The following is a 23,453-nucleotide window of genomic DNA, read 5'->3' as shown; positions in this document are numbered from 1 at the left end:
CCCCGGCTTGTACCCTGACCACATATTTCGTCTCACGTTTTGGACCCCGTGCTCATGCTCTGGCTTTCTGACTCTCGGCTTGGTATTTTGACTACGTGTATTGCTGCTTCTTCTGGTACGTCTGCTCCTGCTAGTTTCTGACTCAGTTCGTCTGACTATTCTCTCTCGTTACCTGTGCTGTTGTAAGGGTTGCTGTTCTTAGTGTGTAACCTCTCTTCCCTCACCAGCTCCCCCTGGTGGAGGTTTCACTACACCTCCCCTCGATAATACAAGCCAGGATAAATAGTCCCCCCGATAATACAAGCCATGATATATAGTCCTCCCCCCGATAATAAAAGCCAGGATAAATAGTCCTCCCCCGATAATACAAGCCAGGATAAATAGTCCTCCCTCGATAATACAAGCCATGAGAGTCCTCCCCCTATAATACAAGCCAGGATAAATAGTCCTCCCCCCGATAATACAAGCCCGGATAAATAGTCCTCCCCCCAATAATACAGGCCAGGATAAATAGTCCTCAACCCGATAATACAGGCCAGGATAAATAGTCCTCCCCACGATAATACAAGCCAGGATAAATAGTCCTCCCTCGATAATACAAGCCATGATGAATAGTCCTCCGCACGATAATACAAGCCCGGATAAATAGTCCTCCCCCGATAATACAGGCCAGGATAAGTAGTTCTCCCCCTGATAATACAAGCCAGGATAAATAGTCCTCCCCACGATAATACAAGCCAGGATAAATAGTCCTCCCTTGATAATACAAGCCATGATGAATAGTCCTCCCCACGATAATACAAGCCTGGATAAATAGTCCTCCCCCCCCGATAATACAGGCCAGGATAAGTAGTTCTCCCCCCGATAATACAGGCCAGGATAAATAGTCCTCCCCACGATAATACAAGCCAGGATAAATAGTCCTCCCTCGATAATACAAGCCATGATGAATAGTCCTCCCCCCGATAATACAGGCCAGGATAAATAGTCCTCCCCCCGATAATACAAGCTAGGATAAATAGTCCCCCCCGATAATACAAGCCATGATAAATAGTCCTTTCCCCGATAATACAAGCCATGATATATAGTTCTCCTCCCCCCGATAATACAAGCCATGATATATAGCCCTACCCCCCGATAATAAAAGCCTGGATAAATAGTCCTCCCCCGATAATACAAGCCAGTATAAATAGTCCTCCCCCCGATAATACAAGCCAGGATAAATAGTCCTCCCCCGATAATACAGGCCAGGATAAATAGTCCTCCCCTCCCCCGAAAATACAAGCCAGGATAAATAGTCCTCACCCTATAATACAAGCCAGGATAAATAGTCCTCCCCCCCGATAATACAAGCCTGGATAAATAGTCCTCCCCCAATAATACAGGCCCTGATAAATAGTCCCCCCCCCGATAATACAGGCCAGGATAAATAGTCCTCCCTACGATAATACAAGCCAGAAAAAATAGTCCTCCCTCGATAATACAAGCCATGATAGTCCTCCCCCCCATAATACAAGCCAGGATAAATAGTCCTCCCCCCGATAATACATGCCCGGATAAATAGGCCTCCCCCCGATAATACAAGCCAGGATAAATAGTGCTCCCCCAAATAATACAGGCCAGGATAAATAGTCCTTCCCCCCGATAATACAAGCCAGGATAAATAGTCCCCCCGATAATACAAGCAATGATAAATAGTCCTCCCCCCTATAATACAAGCCAGGATAAATAGTCCTCCCCCGATAATACAAGCCCGAATAAATAGTCCTCCCCGGATAATACAAACAGGATAAATAGTCCTCCTCCCCGATAATACAGGCCAGGATAAATAGTCCTCCCCCCGATAATACAAGCCAGGATAAATAGTCCGCTCCACGATAATATAAGCCAGGATAAATAGTCCTCCCCCCGATAATACAAGCCCGGATAAATAGTCCTTCCCCCGATAATAGAGGCCAGGATAAATAGTCCTCCCCCCGATAATACAGGCCAGGATAAATAGTCTTCCCCACGATAATACAATCCAGGATAAATAGTCCTTCCTCGATAATACAAGCCATGATAAATAGTCCTCCACCCGATAATACAAGCCATGATAAATAGTCCTGCCCCCCGATAATACAAGCCAGGATAAATAGTCCTCCCCCCGATAATACAAACCCAGATAAATAGTCCTCCCTCGATAATACAGCCATGATAAATAGTCCTCCCCCCCGATAATACAAGCCATGATAAACAGTCCTCCCCCCTATAATACAAGCCTGGATAAATAGTCCTCCCCCCTATAATACAAGCCAGGATAAATAGTCCTCCCCCGATAATACAAGTCATGATAAATAGTCCTCCTGTCATGGTCCAGTCCGGAGTTTATTTTCGGCTGTCTTCACTCCAGACTGGTCATGCGGGACTTAATCTCCTCAGCCTCGTTCTGGAGCTAGTTGGGCTATTTCAGTCTCTCACAGCCTGCTGACCAGTGTTAGTGATAGCTCAAGCTTCCAGTTTAGAGCCTCTGACCCTTGTACTTTGGTGTTCCTCCTGCCTTTGACTGATAATTACGTGTATGACCCGGACTGATTTCTGACCCCGTCTCTTGGTATTCGTCTCTGCTGTTACGTTCCCTCTCTGGCATCTGACTCCCCGGCTTGTACCCTGACCACATATTTCGTCTCACGTTTTGGACCCCGTGCTCATGCTCTGGCTTTCTGACTCTCGGCTTGGTATTTTGACTACGTGTATTGCTGCTTCTTCTGGTACGTCTGCTCCTGCTAGTTTCTGACTCAGTTCGTCTGACTATTCTCTCTCGTTACCTGTGCTGTTGTAAGGGTTGCTGTTCTTAGTGTGTAACCTCTCTTCCCTCACCAGCTCCCCCTGGTGGAGGTTTCACTACACCTCCCCTCGATAATACAAGCCAGGATAAATAGTCCTCCCCCGATAATACAAGCCAGGATAAATAGTCCTCCCCCCGATAATACAGGCCAGGATAAATAGCCCTCCCTTCGATAATACAGGCCAGGATAAATAGTCCTCCCCCCCTTCAATAATACAAGCCAGGATAAATAGTCCTCCCCCTGACAATACAAGCCAGGATAAATAGTCCTCCCCCGATAAGACAAGCCAGGATAAATAGTCCTCCCCCCCGATAATACAGGCCAGGATAAATAGTCCTCCCTTCGATAATACAGGCCAGGATAAATAGTCCTCCCCCCCTCCAATAATACAAGCCAGGATAAATAGTCCTCCCCCTGACAATACAAGCTCGGATAAATAGTCCTCCCCCGACAATACAAGCACGGATAAATAGTCCTCCCTCGATAATACAAGCCAGGATAAATAGTCCTCCCCCCGATAATACAAGCCAGGATAAATAGTCCTCCCCACGATAATATAAGCCAGGATAAATAGTCCTCCCCCCAATAATACAAGCCCGGATAAATAGTCCTCCCCCCGATAATACAGGCCAGGATAAATAGTCTTCCCCACGATAATACAAGCCAGGATAAATAGTCCTCCCTCGATAATACAAGCCATGATAAATAGTCCTCCCCACGATAATAAAAGCCATGATAAATAGTCCTGCCCCCCGATAATACAAGCCAGGATAAATAGCCCTCCCCCCGATAATACAAGCCCGGATAAATAGTCCTCCCTCGATAATACAAACAATGATAAATAGTCCTCCCCCCGATAATGCAAGCCATGATAAATAGTCCTCCCCCCGATAATACAAGCCAGGATAAATAGTCCTCCCCCTATAATACAGGCCAGGATAAGTAGTCCTCCCCCCGATAATACAAGCCATTAGTCATCCCCCGATAATACAAGTCATGATAAATAGTCCTCCTGTCATGGTCCAGTCCGGAGTTTATTTTCTGCTGTCTTCACTCCGGACTGGTCATGCGGGACTTAATCTCCTCAGTCTCGTTCTGGAGCTAGCTGGGCTATTTCAGTCTCTCACAGCCTGCTGGCCAGTGTTAGTGATAGCTCAAGCTTCCAGTTTAGAGCCTCTGACCCTTGTACCTTGGTGTTCCTCCTGCCTTTGACTGATATTCACGTGTATGACCCGGACTGATTTCTGACTCCGTCTCTTGGTATTCGTCTCTGCTGTTACGTTCCCTTTCCGGCATCTGACTCCCCGGCTTGTACCCCGGCCACGTATTTCGTGTCACGTTTTGGACCCTGTGCTCATGCTCTGGCTTTCTGACTCTCGGCTTGGTATTTTGACTACGTGTATTGCTGCTTCTTCTGGTACGTCTGCTCATGCTTGTTTCTGACTCGGTTCGTCTGACTATTCTCTCTCGTTACCTGTGGCACCTGTGCTGTAGCTAAGAGTTGCTGTTCTTAGTGTGTAACCTCTCTTCCCTCACCAGCTCCCCCGGTGGAGGTTATACTACACCTCCCCCCGATAATACAAGCCAGGATAAATAGTCCTCCCTCGATAATACAAGCCATCATAGTGCTCCCCCCTATAATACAAGCCAGGATAAATAGTCCTCCCCCCGATAATACAAGCCCGGATAAATAGTCCTCCCCCAATAATACAGGCCAGGATAAATAGTCCTCCCCCCGATAATACAGGCCAGGATAAATAGTCCTCCCCCCAATAATACAAGCCATGATAAATAGTCCTCCCCCGATAATAAAAGCCATGATAAACAGTCCTCCCCCCGATAATACAAGCCAGGATAAATAATCCTCCCCCCGATAATACAAGCCAGGATAAATAGTCCTCCTCCCCGATAATACAGGCCAGAATAAATAGTCCTCCCCCCGATAATACAAGCCAGGATAAATAGTCCTCCCCACGATAATATAAGCCAGGATAAATAATCCTCCCCCCGATAATACAGGCCAGGATAAATAGTCCTCCCTCGATAATACAAGCCTGGATAAATAGTCCTCCCTCGATAATACAAGCCTGGATAAATAGTCCTCCCCCCGATAATACAAGCCAGGATAAATAGTCTCCCCCTATAATACATGACAGGATAAGTAGTCCTCCCCCCGAAAATACAAGCCATGATAATTAGTCCTCCCCAAATAATACAAGTCATGATAAATAGTCCTCCTGTCGTGGTCTAGTCCGGAGTTTATTTTCTGCTGTCTTCACTCCGGACTGGTCATGCGGGACTTAATCTCCTCAGCCTCGTTCTGGAGCTAGCTGGGCTATTTCAGTCTCTCACAGCCTGCTGACCAGTGTTAGTGATAGCTCAAGCTTCCAGTTTAGAGCCGCTGACCCTTGTACCTTGGTGCTCCTCCTGCCTTTGTCTGATATTTACGTGTATGACCCGGACTGATTTCTGACCCCATCTCTTGGTATTCGTCTCTGCTGTTACGTTCCCTCTCTGGCTTTCTGACTCTCGGCTTGGTATTTTGACTACGTGTATTGCTGCTTCTTCTGGTGCGTCTGCTCCTGCTAGTTTCTGACTCGGTTCGTCTGACTATTCTCTCTCGTTACCTGTAGCACCTGTGCTGTTGCTAAGGGTTGCTGTTCTTAGTGTGTAACCTCTCTTCCCTCACCAGCTCCCCCTGGTGGAGGTTTCACTACACCTCCCCCCGATAATACAAGCCAGAATAGTCCTCCCCCCGATAATACAAGCCATGATAAATAGTCCTCGCTCGATAATACAAGCCATGAGAGTCCTCCCCCCTATAATACAAGCCAGGATAAATAGTCCTCCCCCCCCTCGATAATACAAGCCCGGATAAATAGTCCTCCCCCAATAATACAGGCCAGGATAAATAGTCCACCCCCCAATAATACAGGCCAGGATAAATAGTCCTACCCACGACAATACAAGCCAGGATAAATAGTCCTCCCTCGATAATACAAGCCATGATGAATAGTCCTCCGCACGATAATACAAGCCCGGATAAATAGTCCTCCCCCCGATAATACAGGCCAGGATAAGTAGTTCTCCCCCTGATAATACAAGCCAGGATAAATAGTCCTCCCCATGATAATACAAGCCAGGATAAATAGTCCTCCCTCGATAATACAAGCCATGATGAATAGTCCTCCCCACGATAATACAAGCCCGGATAAATAGTCCTCCCCCCCGATAATACAGGCCAGGATAAGTAGTTCTCCCCCCGATAATACAGGCCAGGATAAATAGTCCTCCCCACGATAATACAAGCCAGGATAAATAGCCCTCCCTCGATAATACAAGCCATGATGAATAGTCCTCCCCCCGATAATACAAACCAGGATAAATAGTCCTTCCACTGATAATACAAGCCAGAATAAATAGTCCTCCCCCCGATATTAAAGGCCAGGATAAATAGTCCTCCCCCTGATAATACAAGCTAGGATAAATAGTCCCCCCCGATAATACAAGCCATGATAAATAGTCCTTCCCCCGATAATACAAGCCATGATATATAGTTCTCCTCCCCCCGATAATACAAGCCATGATATATAGCCCTACCCCCCGATAATAAAAGCCAGGATAAATAGTCCTCCCCCGATAATACAAGCCAGTATAAATAGTCCTCCCCCCGATAATACAAGCCAGGATAAATAGTCCTCCCCCCGATAATACAGGCCAGGATAAATAGTCCTCCCCTCCCCCGAAAATACAAGCCAGGATAAATAGTCCTCCCCCTAAAATAAAAGCCAGGATAAATAGTCCTCCCCCCGATAATACAAGCCTGGATAAATAGTCCTCCCCCAATAATACAGGCCCTGATAAATAATCCCCCCCCGATAATACAGGCCAGGATAAATAGTCCTCCCTATGATAATACAAGCCAGAAAAAATAGTCCTCCCTCGATAATACAAGCCATGATAGTCCTCCCCCCTATAATACAAGCCAGGATAAATAGTCCTCCCCCCGATAATACATGCCCGGATAAATAGGCCTCCCCCCGATAATACAAGCCAGGATAAATAGTCCCCCCGATAATACAAGCCATGATATATAGTCCTCCCCCCGATAATAAAAGCCAGGATAAATAGTCCTCCCCCCGATAATACAAGCCATGATAAATAGTCCTCCCTCGATAATACAAGCCATGAGAGTCCTCCCCCCTATAATACAAGCCAGGATAAATAGTCCTCCCCCCCCTCGATAATACAAGCCCGGATAAATAGTCCTCCCCCAATAATACAGGCCAGGATAAATAGTCCACCCCCCAATAATACAGGCCAGGATAAATAGTCCTACCCACGACAATACAAGCCAGGATAAATAGTCCTCCCTCGATAATACAAGCCATGATGAATAGTCCTCCGCACGATAATACAAGCCCGGATAAATAGTCCTCCCCCCGATAATACAGGCCAGGATAAGTAGTTCTCCCCCTGATAATACAAGCCAGGATAAATAGTCCTCCCCATGATAATACAAGCCAGGATAAATAGTCCTCCCTCGATAATACAAGCCATGATGAATAGTCCTCCCCACGATAATACAAGCCCGGATAAATAGTCCTCCCCCCCGATAATACAGGCCAGGATAAGTAGTTCTCCCCCCGATAATACAGGACAGGATAAATAGTCCTCCCCACGATAATACAAGCCAGGATAAATAGCCCTCCCTCGATAATACAAGCCATGATGAATAGTCCTCCCCCCGATAATACAAACCAGGATAAATAGTCCTTCCACTGATAATACAAGCCAGAATAAATAGTCCTCCCCCCGATATTAAAGGCCAGGATAAATAGTCCTCCCCCTGATAATACAAGCTAGGATAAATAGTCCCCCCCGATAATACAAGCCATGATAAATAGTCCTTCCCCCGATAATACAAGCCATGATATATAGTTCTCCTCCCCCCGATAATACAAGCCATGATATATAGCCCTACCCCCCGATAATAAAAGCCAGGATAAATAGTCCTCCCCCGATAATACAAGCCAGTATAAATAGTCCTCCCCCCGATAATACAAGCCAGGATAAATAGTCCTCCCCCCCGATAATACAGGCCAGGATAAATAGTCCTCCCCTCCCCCGAAAATACAAGCCAGGATAAATAGTCCTCCCCCTAAAATAAAAGCCAGGATAAATAGTCCTCCCCCCGATAATACAAGCCTGGATAAATAGTCCTCCCCCAATAATACAGGCCCTGATAAATAATCCCCCCCCGATAATACAGGCCAGGATAAATAGTCCTCCCTATGATAATACAAGCCAGAAAAAATAGTCCTCCCTCGATAATACAAGCCATGATAGTCCTCCCCCCTATAATACAAGCCAGGATAAATAGTCCTCCCCCCGATAATACATGCCCGGATAAATAGGCCTCCCCCCGATAATACAAGCCAGGATAAATAGTCCCCCCGATAATACAAGCCATGATATATAGTCCTCCCCCCGATAATAAAAGCCAGGATAAATAGTCCTCCCCCGATAATACAAGCCAGGATAAATAGTCCTCCCTCGATAATACAAGCCATAAGAGTCCTCCCCCTATAATACAAGCCAGGATAAATAGTCCTCCCCCCGATAATACAAGCCCGGATAAATAGTCCTCCCCCAATAATACAGGCCAGGATAAATAGTCCTCAACCCGATAATACAGGCCAGGATAAATAGTCCTCCCCACGATAATACAAGCCAGGATAAATAGTCCTCCCTCGATAATACAAGCCATGATGAATAGTCCTCCGCACGATAATACAAGCCCGGATAAATAGTCCTCCCCCCGATAATACAGGCCAGGATAAGTAGTTCTCCACCTGATAATACAAGCCAGGATAAATAGTCCTCCCCACGATAATACAAGCCAGGATAAATAGTCCTCCCTCGATAATACAAGCCATGATGAATAGTCCTCCCCCCGATAATACAAACCAGGATAAATAGTCCTTCCACTGATAATACAAGCCAGAATAAATAGTCCTCCCCCCGATAATACAGGGCAGGATAAATAGTCCTCCCCCCGATAATACAAGCTAGGATAAATAGTCCCCCCCGATAATACAAGCCATGATAAATAGTCCTTCCCCCGATAATACAAGCCATGATATATAGTTCTCCTCCCCCCGATAATACAAGCCATGATATATAGCCCTACCCCCCGATAATAAAAGCCTGGATAAATAGTCCTCCCCCGATAATACAAGCCAGTATAAATAGTCCTCCCCCCGATAATACAAGCCAGGATAAATAGTCCTCCCCCGATAATACAGGCCAGGATAAATAGTCCTCCCCTCCCCCGAAAACACAAGCCAGGATAAATAGTCCTCCCCCTATAATACAAGCCAGGATAAATAGTCCTCCCCTTCGATAATACAAGCCTGGATAAATAGTCCTCCCCCAATAATACAGGCCCTGATAAATAGTCCCCCCCGATAATACTGGCCAGGATAAATAGTCCTCCCTACGATAATACAAGCCAAAAAAAATAGTCCTCCCTCGATAATACAAGCCATGATAGTCCTCCCCCCCATAATACAAGCCAGGATAAATAGTCCTCCCCCCGATAATACATGCCCGGATAAATAGGCCTCCCCCCGATAATACAAGCCAGGATAAATAGTGCTCCCCCAAATAATACAGGCCAGGATAAATAGTCCTTCCCCCCGATAATACAAGCCAGGATAAATAGTCCCCCGATAATACAAGCAATGATAAATAGTCCTCCCCCCTATAATACAAGCCAGGATAAATAGTCCTCCCCCGATAATACAAGCCCGAATAAATAGTCCTCCCCGGATAATACAAACAGGATAAATAGTCCTCCTTCCCGATAATACAGGCCAGGATAAATAGTCCTCCCCCCGATAATACAAGCCAGGATAAATAGTCCGCTCCACGATAATATAAGCCAGGATAAATAGTCCTTCCTCGATAATACAAGCCATGATAAATAGTCCTCCACCCGATAATACAAGCCATGATAAATAGTCCTGCCCCCCGATAATACAAGCCAGGATAAATAGTCCTCCCCCCGATAATACAAACCCAGATAAATAGTCCTCCCTCGATAATACAAGCCATGATAAATAGTCCTCCCCCCGATAATACAAGCCATGATAAACAGTCCTCCCCCTTATAATACAAGCCTGGATAAATAGTCCTCCCCCCGATAATACAAGCCAGGATAAATAGTCCTCCCCCGATAATACAAGTCATGATAAATAGTCCTCCTGTCATGGTCCAGTCCGGAGTTTATTTTCTGCTGTCTTCACTCCAGACTGGTCATGCGGGACTTAATGTCCTCAGCCTCGTTCTGGAGCTAGTTGGGCTATTTCAGTCTCTCACAGCCTGCTGACCAGTGTTAGTGATAGCTCAAGCTTCCAGTTTAGAGCCTCTGACCCTTGTACTTTGGTGTTCCTCCTGCCTTTGACTGATAATTACGTGTATGACCCGGACTGATTTCTGACCCCGTCTCTTGGTATTCGTCTCTGCTGTTACGTTCCTTCTCTGGCATCTGACTCCCCGGCTAGTTTCTGACTCAGTTCGTCTGACTATTCTCTCTCGTTACCTGTGCTGTTGTAAGGGTTGCAGTTCTTAGTGTGTAACCTCTCTTCCCTCACCAGCTCCCCCTGGTGGAGGTTTCACTACACCTCCCCTCGATAATACAAGCCAGGATAAATAGTCCTCCCCCGATAATACAAGCCAGGATAAATAGTCCTCCCCCCGATAATACAGGCCAGGATAAATAGCCCTCCCTTCGATAATACAGGCCAGGATAAATAGTCCTCCCCCCCTCCAATAATACAAGCCAGGATAAATAGTCCTCCCCCTGACAATACAAGCTCGGATAAATAGTCCTCCCCCGACAATACAAGCCCGGATAAATAGTCCTCCCCCCGATAATACAGGCCAGGATAAATAGTCCTCCCCCGATAATACAGGCCAGGATAAATAGTCCTCCCCCGATAATACAGGCCAAGATAAATAGTCTTCCCCACGATAATACAAGCCAGGATAAATAGTCCTCCCTCGATAATACAAGCCATGATAAATAGTCCTCCCCACGATAATAAAAGCCATGATAAATAGTCCTGCCCCCCGATAATACAAGCCAGGATAAATAGCCCTCCCCCCGATAATACAAGCCCGGATAAATAGTCCTCCCTCGATAATACAAACCATGATAAATAGTCCTCCCCTCGATAATACAAGCCATGATAAATAGTCCTCCCCCCGATAATACAAGCCAGGATAAATAGTCCTCCCCCTATAATACAGGCCAGGATAAGTAGTCCTCCCCCCGATAATACAAGCCATGATAATTAGTCCTCCCCCGATAATACAAGTCATGATAAATAGTCCTCCTGTCATGGTCCAGTCCGGAGTTTATTTTCTGCTGTCTTCACTCCGGACTGGTCATGCGGGACTCAATCTCCTCAGTCTCGTTCTGGAGCTAGCTGGGCTATTTCAGTCTCTCACAGCCTGCTGACCAGTGTTACTGATAGCTCAAGCTTCCAGTTTAGAGCCTCTGACCCTTGTACCTTGGTGTTCCTCCTGCCTCTGACTGATATTCACGTGTATGACCCGGACTGATTTCTGACCCCGTCTCTTAGCATTCGTCTCTGCTGTTACGTTCCCTCTCCGGCATCTGACTCCCCGGCTTGTACCCCGACCACGTATTTCGTGTCACGTCTTGGACCCTGTGCTCATGCTCTGGCTTTCTGACTCTCGGCTTGGTATTTTGACTACGTGTATTGCTGCTTCTTCTGGTACGTCTGCTCCTGCTTGTTTCTGACTCGGTTCGTCTGACTATTCTCTCTCGTTACCTGTGGCACCTGTGCTGTAGCTAAGAGTTGCTGTTCTTAGTGTGTAACCTCTCTTCCCTCACCAGCTCCCCCTGGTGGAGGTTATACTACACCTCCCCCCGATAATACAAGCCAGGATAAATAGTCCTCCCTCGATAATACAAGCCATCATAGTCCTCCCCCTATAATACAAGCCAGGATAAATAGTCCTCCCCCCGATAATACAAGCCCGGATAAATAGTCCTCCCCCAATAATACAGGCCAGGATAAATAGTCCTCCCCCCGATAATACAGGCCAGGATAAATAGTCCTCCCCCCAATAATACAAGCCATGATAAATAGTCCTCCCCCGATAATAAAAGCCATGATAAACAGTCCTCCCCCCGATAATACAAGCCAGGATAAATAATCCAACCCCCGATAATACAAGCCAGGATAAATAGTCCTCCTCCCCGATAATACAGGCCAGGATAAATAGTCCTCCCCCCGATAATACAAGCCAGGATAAATAGTCCTCCCGACGATAATATAAGCCAGGATAAATAATCCTCCCCCCGATAATACAGGCCAGGATAAATAGTCCTCCCTCGATAATACAGGCCAGGATAAATAGTCTTCCCCACGATAATACAAGCCAGGATAAATAGTCCTTCCTCGATAATACAAGCCATGATAAATAGTCCTCCCTACGATAATACAAGCCATGATAAATAGTCCTGCCCCCCGATAATACAAGCCAGGATAAATAGTCCTCCCCCCCAATAATACAAGACCGGATAAATAGTCCTCCCCCAATAATACAGGCCAGGATAAATAGTCTTCCCCCAAATAATACAGGCCAGGATAAATAGTCCTCCCCACGATAATACAAGCCAGGATAAATAGTCCTCCCTCGATAATACAAGCCATGATGAATAGTCCTCCGCACGATAATACAAGCCCGGATAAATAGTCCTCCCCCCGATAATACAGGCCAGGATAAGTAGTTCTCCCCCTGATAATACAAGCCAGGATAAATAGTCCTCCCCACGATAATACAAGCCAGGATAAATAGTCCTCCCTCGATAATACAAGCCATGATGAATAGTCGTCCCCACGATAATACAAGCCCGGATAAATAGTCCTCCCCCTGATAATACAGGCCAGGATAAGTAGTTCTCCCCCCGATAATACAGGCCAGGATAAATAGTCCTTCCACTGATAATACAAGCCAGAATAAATAGTCCTCCCCCCGATAATACAGGCCAGGATAAATAGTCCTCCCCCCGATAATACAAGCTAGGATAAATAGTCCCCCCAGATAATACAAGCCATGATAAATAGTCCTTCCCCCGATAATACTAGCCATGATATATAGTTCTCCTCCCCCCGATAATACAAGCCATGATATATAGCCCTACCCCCCGATAATAAAAGCCAGGATAAATAGTCCTCCCCTGATAATACAAACCAGTATAAATAGTCCTCCCCCGATAATACAAGCCAGGATAAATAGTCCTCCCCCCGATAATACAGGCCAGGATAAATAGTCCTCCCCTCCCCCGAAAATACAAGCCAGGATAAATAGTCCTCCCCCTATAATACAAGCCAGGATAAATAGTCCTCCCCCCCGATAATACAAGCCTGGATAAATAGTCTTCCCCCAATAATACAGGCCCTGATAAATAGTCCTCCCCCCGATAATACAGGCCAGGATAAATAGTCCTCCCTACAATAATACAAGCCAGAAAAAATAGTCCTCCCTCGATAATACAAGCCATGATAGTCCTCCCCCCCAATAATACAAGCCAGGATAAATAGTCCTCCCCCCGATAATACATGCCCGGATAAATAGGCCTCCCCCCGATAATACAAGCCAGGATAAATAGTCCCCCCGATAATACAAGCCATGATAAATAGTCCTTCCCCCGATAATACAAGCCATGATATATAGTCCTCCCCCCGATAATAAAAGCCAGGATAAATAGTCCTCCCCCGATAATACAAAACAGGATAAATAGTCCTCCCTCGATAATACAAGCCATGAGAGTCCTCCCCCCTATAATACAAGCCAGGATAACTAGTCCTCCCCCCGATAATACAAGCCCGGATAAATAGTCCTCCCCCAATAATACAGGCCAGGATAAATAGTCCTCCCCCCGATAATACAGGCCAGGATAAATAGTCCTCCCCACGATAATACAAGCCAGGATAAATAGTCCTCCCTCGATAATACAAGCCATGATGAATAGTCCTCCGCACGATAATACAAGCCCGGATAATTAGTCCTCCCCCCCGATAAGACAGGCCAGGATAAGTAGTTCTCCCCCTGATAATACAAGCCAGGATAAATAGTCCTCCCCACGATAATACAAGCCAGGATAAATAGTCCTCCCTCGATAATACAAGCCATGATGAATAGTCCTCCCCACGATAATACAAGCCCGGATAAATAGTCCTCCCCCCGATAATACAGGCCAGGTTAAGTAGTTCTCCCCCCGATAATACAGGCCAGGATAAATAGTCCTCCCCACGATAATACAAGCCAGGATAAATAGTCCTCCCTCGATAATACAAGCCATGATGAATAGTCCTCCCCGATAATACAAACCAGGATAAATAGTCCTTCCACTGATAATACAAGCCAGAATAAATAGTCCTCCCCCAGATAATACAGGCCAGGATAAATAGTCCTTCCCCCGATAATATAAGCTAGGATAAATAGTCCCCCCCGATAATACAAGCCATGATAAATAGTCCTCCCCCCGATAATACAAGCCAGGATAAATAGTCCTCCCCCCGATAATACAGGCCAGGATAAATAGTCCTCCCCTCCCCCGAAAATACAAGCCAGGATAAATAGTCCTCCCCCTATAATACAAGCCATGATAAATAGTCCTCCCCCGATAATACAAGCTATGATAAATAGTCCACCCCCCGATAATACAAGCCATGATAAATAGTCCTCCCTCGATAATACAAGCCAGGATAAATAGTCCTCCCCCCGATAATACAAGCCAGGATAAATAGTCCACCCCCGATAATACAAGCCATGATAAATAGTCCTCCCCCGATAATACAAGCCATGATAAATAGTCCTCCCCCCGATAATACAAGCCAGGATAAATAGTCCTCCCCCCGATAATACAGGCCAGGATAAATAGTCCTCCCCTCCCCCGAAAATACAAGCCAGGATAAATAGTACTCCCCCTATAATACAAGCCAGGATAAATAGTCCTCCCCCCGATAATACAAGCCCGGATAAATAGTCCTCCCCCAATAATACAGGCCCTGATAAATAGTCCTCCCACCCGAATAATACAGGCCAGGATAAACAGTCCTCCCTACGATAATACAAGCCAAAAAAAATAGTCCTCCCTCGATAATACAAGCCATGATAGTCCTCCCCCACTATAATACAAGCCAGGATAAATAGCCCTCCCCCCGATAATACATGCCCGGATAAATAGGCCTCCGCCCGATAATACAAGCCAGGATAAATAGTCCTCCCCCAAATATTACAGGCCAGGATAAATAGTCCTTCCCCCCGATAATACAAGCCAGGATAAATAGTCCCCCCGATAATAAAAGCCAGGATAAATAGTCCTCCCCCCCGATAATACAAGCCAGTATAAATAGTCCTCCCCCCGATAATACAAGCCAGGATAAATAGTTCTCCCCCTGATAATACAGGCCAGGATAAATAGTCATCCCCCCCATAATACAGGCCAGGATAAATAGTCCTCCCTACGATAATACAAGCCAGGATAAATAGTCCTCCCCCCGATAATACAAGCCATGATAAATAGTCCTCCTCCCGATAATACAGGCCAGGATAAATAGTTCTCCCCCCCGATAATACGGGCCAGGATAAATAGTCCTCCCCACGATAATAGAAGCCAGGATAAATAGTCCTCCCCCCGATAATACAAGCCAGGATAAATAGTCCCCCCCGTTAATACAAGCCAGGATAAAAAGTCCTCCCTACGATAATACAAGCCAGGATAAATAGTCCTCCCCCCGATAATACAAGCCATGATAAATAGTCCACCCCCCGATAATACAAGCCATGATAAATAGTCCTCCCCCGATAATACAAGCCAGGATAAATAGTCCTACCCCCGATAATACAAGCCAGGATAAATAGTCCACCCCCGATAATACAAGCCATGATAAATAGTCCTCCCCCGATAATACAAGCCATGATAAATAGTCCTCCCCCCGATAATACAAGCCAGGATAAATAGTCCTCCCCCCGATAATACAAGCCATGATAAATAGTCCTCCCCGATAATACAAGCCAGGATAAATAGTCCTCCCCACGATAATACAAGCCAGGATAAATAGTCCTCCCCCCCGATAATACAAGCCAGTATAAATAGTCCTCCCCCGATAATACAAGCCATGATAAATAGTCCTCCTCCCGATAATACAAGCCAGGATAAATAGTCCCCCCGATAATACAAGCCATGATAAATAGTCCTTCCCCCGATAATACAAGCCTGGATAAATAGTCCTCCCCCCCCCCGATAATACAAGCCAGTATAAATAGTCCTCCCCCCGATAATACAAGCCATGATAAATAGTCCTCCTCCCGATAATACAGGCCAGGATAAATAGTCCCCCCCCGATAATACAGGCCAGGATAAATAGTCCTCCCCACGATAATAGAAGCCAGGATGAATAGTCCTCCCCCCGATAATACAAGCCAGGATAAATAGTCCCCCCCCCGATAATACAGGCCAGGATAAATAGTCCTCCCTACAATAATACAAGCCAGGATAAATAGTCCTCCCCCCGATAAAACAAGCCATGATAAATAGTCCTCCCCCCGATAATACAAGCCATGATAAATAGTCCACCCCCCGATAATACAAGCCATGATAAATAGTCCTCCCCCGATAATACAAGCCAGGATAAATAGTCCTCCCCCCGATAATACAAGCCAGGATAAATAGTTTACCCCCGATAATACAAGCCATGATAAATAGTCTTCCCCCGATAATACAAGCCATGATAAATAGTCCTCCCCCCGATAATACAGGCCAGGATAAATAGTCCTCCCCTCCCCCGAAAATACAAGCCAGGATAAATAGTCCTCCCCCTATAATACAAGCCATGATAAATAGTCCTCCCCCCGATAATACAAGCCATGATAAATAGTCCACCCCCCGATAATACAAGCCATGATAAATAGTCCTCCCTCGATAATACAAGCCAGGATAAATAGTCCTCCCCCCGATAATACAAGCCAGGATAAATAGTCCACCTCCGATAATACAAGCCATGATAAATAGTCCTCCCCCGATAATACAAGCCATGATAAATAGTCGTCCCTCCGATAATATAAGCCAGGATAAATAGTCCTCCCCCCGATAATACAGGCCAGGATAAATAGTCCTCCCCTCCCCCGAAAATACAAGCCAGGATAAATAGTCCTCCCCCTATAATACAAGCCAGGATAAATAGTCCTCCCCCCGATAATACAAGCCCGGATAAATAGTCCTCCCCCAATAATACAGGCCCTGATAAATAGTCCTCCCCCCGATAATACAGGCCAGGATAAATAGTCCTCCCTAAGATAATACAAGCCAGAAAAAATAGTCCTCCCTCGATAATACAAGCCATGATAGTCCTCCCCCCCTATAATACAAGCCAGGATAAATAGTCCTCCCCCGATAATACATGCCCGGATAAATAGGCCTCCCCCCGATAATACAAGCCAGGATAAATAGTCCTCCCCCAAATAATACAGGCCAGGATAAATAGTCCTTCCCCCCGATAATACAAGCCAGTATAAATAGTCCTCCCCCCCGATAATACAAGCCAGGATAAATAGTTCTCCCCCTGAAAATACAGGCGAGGATAAATAGTCCTCCCCCCCTTAATACAGGCCAGGATAAATAGTCCTCCCTAAGATAATACAAGCCAGGATAAATAGTCCTCCCCCCGATAATACAAGCCATGATAAATAGTCCTCCTCCCGATAATACAGGCCAGGATAAATAGTCCCCCCCCCGATAATACAGGCGAGGATAAATAGTCCTCCCCACGATAATAGAAGCCAGGATAAATAGTCCTCCCCCCGATAATACAAGCCAGGATAAATAGTCCTCCCTACGATAATCCAAGCCAGGATAAATAGTCCTCCCCCCGATAATACAAGCCATGATAAATAGTCCACCCCCCGATAATACAAGCCAGGATAAATAGTTCTCCCCCTGAAAATACAGGCGAGGATAAATAGTCCTCCCCCCCTTAATACAGGCCAGGATAAATAGTCCTCCCTAAGATAATACAAGCCAGGATAAATAGTCCTCCCCCCGATAATACAAGCCATGATAAATAGTCCTCCTCCCGATAATACAGGCCAGGATAAATAGTCCCCCCCCGATAATACAGGCCAGGATAAATAGTCCTCCCCACGATAATAGAAGCCAGGATAAATAGTCCTCCCCCCGATAATACAAGCCAGGATAAATAGTCCCCCCCCGATAATACAGGCCAGGATAAATAGTCCTCCCTACGATAATCCAAGCCAGGATAAATAGTCCTCCCCCAGATAATACAAGCCATGATAAATAGTCCACCCCCCGATAATACAAGCCATGATAAATAGTCCTCCCCCGATAATACAAGCCAGGATAAATAGTCCTTCCCCCGATAATACAAGCCAGGATAAATAGTCCACCCCCGATAATACAAGCCATGTAAATAGTCCTCCCCCGATAATACAAGCCATGATAAATAGTCCTCCCCCCGATAATACAAGCCAGGATAAATAGTCCTCCCCGATAATATAAGCCAGGATAAATAGTCCTCCCCCCGATAATACAAGCCAGGATAAATAGTCCTCCCCGATAATATAAGCCATGATAAATAGTCCTCCCCCCGATAATACAAGCCAGGATAAATAGTCCTCCCCGATAATACAAGCCAGGATAAATAGTCCTCCCCACGATAATAGAAGCCAGGATAAATAGTCCTCCCCCCGATAATACAAGCCCGGATAAATAGTCCTCCCCCCGATAATACAGGCCAGGATAAATAGTCCTCCTTACGATAATACAATCCCGGATAAATAGTCCTCCCCCGATAATACAAGCCATGATAAATAGTCCACCCCCCGATAATACAAGCCATGATAAATAGTCCTCCCCCGATAATACAAGCCAGGATAAATAGTCCTCCCCCCGATAATACAAGCCAGGATAAATAGTCCACCCCCGATAATACAAGCCATGATAAATAGTCCTTCCCCGATAATACAAGCCATGATAAATAGTCCTCCCCCGATAATACAAGCCAGGATAAATAGTCCTCCCCGATAATATAAGCCAGGATAAATAGTCCTCCCCCCGATAATAGAAGCCAGGATAAATAGTCCTCCCCCCGATAATACAAGCCAGGATAAATAGTCCTCCCCACGATAATAGAAGCCAGGATAAATAGTCCTCCCCCCGATAATACAAGCCCGGATAAATAGTCCTCCCCCCCATAATACAGGCCAGGATAAATAGTCCTCCCTACGATAATACAATCCCGGATAAATAGTCCTCCCCCCCGATAAAACAAGCCATGATAAATAGTCCTCCCCCGAATAACGAAACCTGGGATAATTTGTCTTCCCCTGATAATACCACTCGGATAAACAATGTCAGCATCTACTTCAGCAGGATGTACGTCCACGGACACAAGTTCAGCTGAAGTGTATGGCAGCGCAAGGACTCTCCGGTTCCCTGCAGTGAAATACACTGGTCAATCTGAGACCGGCAGCCGATGTCGACGTGCCAGGCATTGGCATCGCATGAGGAGTCCGCTCATTGAGGGACCGGAGTGAGGTGAGTGGGATAGTTTTCTTCTTATGCAGAGGGAGAACGGGGAACATGTAGGCTAGAAAGTGTCTCAGGTTGGGGGACATATACAGTGAGAGAATAAGTATTTGATCCACTGCCGATTCAGCAAGTTTTCCTACCTACAAAGAATGGAGAGGTCTGTAATTATTATCGTAGGTACACTTCACCTGTGTCAGACAGAATCTAAAAATAAAAACCAGAAAATCACACTGTATGATTTTTGCAAATTTAATTAGCATTTTATTGCATGAAATAAGTATTTGATCAACAACCAGCAAGAATTCTGTCTCTCGCAGACCTGATAGTGTTTGTTTAAGAAGCCCAAGGTCACACTCGAGATAGATAAGTCCTGCAGATGGCACAACATTCCCAAACAACGGGATGAAAAAAGGGAGAAGAAGGCCCTAAGAGTAGGGAGTGAGGGATAGGCACTTCCCAACCACAACCTGTGCCTATTCCTAAGTTTCCCTAATGCCCTTTGTGGGTCCTTCACCCCTCCGCCGTCACGTGCCTTGTCCCTATCGCTCACCTCACTAAACCCTGGCTAGTGCACTGGCCGGCAAGGACACTAGCGTCACCACTGCTGATGGTGAAAACACAGGAGATAGTGACAAGCACGAGTGTTATGATGAGTCACCGAAGGAGGAAAAAATATACTAGCTAAGTCCAGAAAAACCAGAGAGGTTGGCAGCTATCGGATTGCAGACCCCTGAACCAATCCACAACAACTAGCAGTAGCCGTGGGGGGTTCCTACGGTGCCCTAGACCCCTCGATCACAGCCGGAGAACTACATAGCCAGAAAGGGGAAAAACTAAACTGCCCCAGAGCAGACCCCAAAGCAATAGGCAGCCCCCAATATATAATGACGGTGAAGCAAGATGAAAACACTAACACAGATAGAAAGATAGGTTGAGCAAATGATGGGGCCCAAGCTAACTAAATAGGACAGGATAGGAAAGCTGCTGGCTGCCATCCGCAAAAGCCCTATCCAAAATGAGCCAACCGACTGATAGGAAAAACAGGCCCTGAAGTCGCTAGGCTTCAAAAGACTATATCAGCACTCAGGTATATTCTGAAGACAGAGTAAAAGATCAACAGATCAGAGACAAAAATGGAATTCAGCTCACCCCTGGCAGGGGATGGCAGAACTCCCAAAAAACAAGGCAAAACAAAAACAAAACTGAAGAGTACAAAGCAGAGCAGAAAAACTTAGCTTTGAGACGCAGGAATCAGACTGGTCTCCAAGAAACCAGCAGGATCACCAGCAAGGCAGAAGGGCGTCGGCTGCCTTATATCCAGTCCTCAATTCCAGCCACCCAGTCATCATCTAGCTGCCCAGGTGTTTGGTAATCAGCCTCACTACCTTCCTTCACCAGAGGAGGGAGTTCATCAGACCTCAATGGTGAAGGGAAAAATGAACTCACAACAGTACCTCCCCCTTGAGGAGGGGTCACCGAACCCTCATCCATGCCACCAGGGCGATCCGGGTGAGCCCGATGAAAGGCACGAACCAGTCTTTCGGCATGAATATCAGAGGCAAAGACCCAGGAATTATCCTCCTGACCATAACCCTTCCACTTACCCAAATACTGGAGTCTCTGTCTAGCCAGACGGGAATCCAGTATCTTCTCTACCTCATATTCCATGTTACCTTCAACCAATATAGGGTCAGGAGGTGCCACCACAGGAACTACTGGTTCAACAAACCTCTTCAACAAGGACTTATGAAACACATTATGAATTTTAAATGTGACAGGAAGAGCCAACCGAAAAGAGACCGGATTAATAATCTCCAAAATCTTGTAAGGTCCAATAAATCTAGGCTTAAACTTAGGAGAAGCCACCTTCATAGCAATATTTTTTGATGACAACCAAACCATATCACCAACCTTAAACTGGGGACCAACGGTCCTACGAGAGAGACAACTTATCCACTACTTGGTCACAGATCTGGTGCATTCTCTCCACCACAGTGTCAACACCTGGGCAGGCAGAAGGCTCCACCTGCCCTGAAGAAAATCGAGGGTGAAACCCAAAGTTACAAAAAAAGGTGACATCAAAGTGGCAGAACTAACTCTATTATTTAAAGCAAATTCGGCCAAGGGCAAAAATGAAACCCAATCATAATGATCGGCAGAAATAAAACATCTCAACTCAAATACGACTCCAAAGTCTGGTTTGTTCTCTCCGTCTGCCCATTGGTCTAAGGGTGAAAAGCAGAGGAGAAGGACAACTGAATTCCCAGCTTGGAACAGAAAGTCCTCCAAAATCTAGACACAAACTGAACTCCCCTGTCAGATACAATGTTCTCAGGAATCCCGTGCAAGCGAACCACCTGTTGCAAAAACAAGGGCACCAACTCAGAGGAAGATGGCAACTTAGGGAGTGGTACAAGATGGACCATCTTAGAGAATCTATCACAAATCACCCAAATAACAGTCATTCTCTGAGAGACAGGCATATCAGAGATAAAATCCATTGAAATATGGGTCCATGGCCTCCTGGGGACTGGCAAAGGCATCAACAAGCCACTAGAGCGAGAACAAGGTTTAGACCGGGAGCAAGTCCCACAGGACTGCACAAAATTCCTGACATCATGAGACAAGGCAGGCCACCAAAAAGACCGACTCACCAGATCTCTAGTACCAAAAATACCTGGATGACCAGCCAATGCAGAGCAATGAACTTCAGACATCACTCTCTTCCTCCACTGGTCAGGAACATACAACTTTCCACTGGGACAACGCTCAGGTTTGTCCTCCTGAAACTCTTCCAGAGCACTTCTCAAATCGGGCGAGATGGCAGAAAGAACTACCCACTCGCCTAAGATGGTAGCAGGCTTAGTCACAACAGGAGAATCAGCAAGGAAACTCCGAGAGAGGGCGTCTGCCTTGACATTCTTAGTGCCCGGAAGAAAAGAGACCACAAAATCAAAACGTGTGAAAAACAAGGCCCACCTAGCCTGTCTAGGATTCAAGCGCTTGGCCGACTCCAGGTAAATCAAATTCTTGTGGTCAGTAAGGACCACGACTTGGTGTTTGGCTCCTTCCAACCAATGTCTCCACTCCTCAAATGCCCATTTCATGGCCAACAGTTCCCAATTCCCCACATCATAGTTACGTTCGGATGGGGAGAACTTTCGGGAAAAGAAAGCACAAGGATTCATTTTAGATGTCACAGGATCTTTTTGGGACAACACCGCTCCTGCACCTATCTCAGAAGCGTCCACCTCCACCTGAAACGGGAGTGAGACATCAGGTTGCCGCAAAACCGGAGCAGAAGTGAATCTTCACTTCAGCTCCTGAAAGGAAGAAACAGCCTCCGGAGACCAATTCAGCACATCAGCACCCTTCCTAGTCAAATCCGTCAATGGCTTGGCAATACCAGAAAAATTAGCTATAAATTTCCGATAAATATTAGCAAAACCCAAAAACTTCTGTAGGGCCTTCAAAGAAGTGGGCTGAACCCAATCATAAATGGCCTGTACCTTGGCCGGGTCCATTTCAAAAGTTGACGAAGACAAAATAAATCCCAAAAAAGAAATCCTCTGTACCCCAAAAAGGCATTTCGATCCCTTGACATACAGGGAATTCTCCCTCAAGATCCGGAACACAGTCCGAACATATTCCACATTAGAGTCCCAATTCTTGGAGATCAAAATATCATCCAGATAGATAATCAAAAATTTATCCACAAAGTCTCGGAATATATCGTTCATGAAGCACTGGAAGACAGAAGGGGAATTAGTGAGCCCAAAAGGCATCACCAGGTACTCAAAATGTCCCTCCGGAGTATTAAACGCCGTCTTCCATTCATCCCCATGCTTAATGCGAATAAGATTATACGTCCCCCTGAGGTCAAGCTTGGTAAACCAGCAAGCACCTTTAACTCTGGAGAATAGATCAGAAATCAGGGGTAACGGATACTGATATTTAACAGTAATTTT

General features: G+C 46.0%; 1 protein-coding gene across 3 annotated transcripts in view; it reads right to left on the bottom strand.

Moving 5' to 3' along the window:
• Positions 1–23,453, bottom strand: part of DPP10 (dipeptidyl peptidase like 10) — a 763,146-nt gene that overhangs the window by 279,244 nt on the left and 460,449 nt on the right. The gene's annotated exons all lie outside the window — the stretch shown is intronic.

The sequence above is a fragment of the Dendrobates tinctorius genome, unplaced genomic scaffold (assembly GCF_039654945.1).
Source record: "Dendrobates tinctorius isolate UK_male_01 unplaced genomic scaffold, ASM3965494v1 ptg000403l, whole genome shotgun sequence".
NCBI classification, from domain to species: domain Eukaryota; kingdom Metazoa; phylum Chordata; class Amphibia; order Anura; family Dendrobatidae; genus Dendrobates; species Dendrobates tinctorius.
This window is presented reverse-complemented; position numbering and strand designations above follow the sequence as displayed.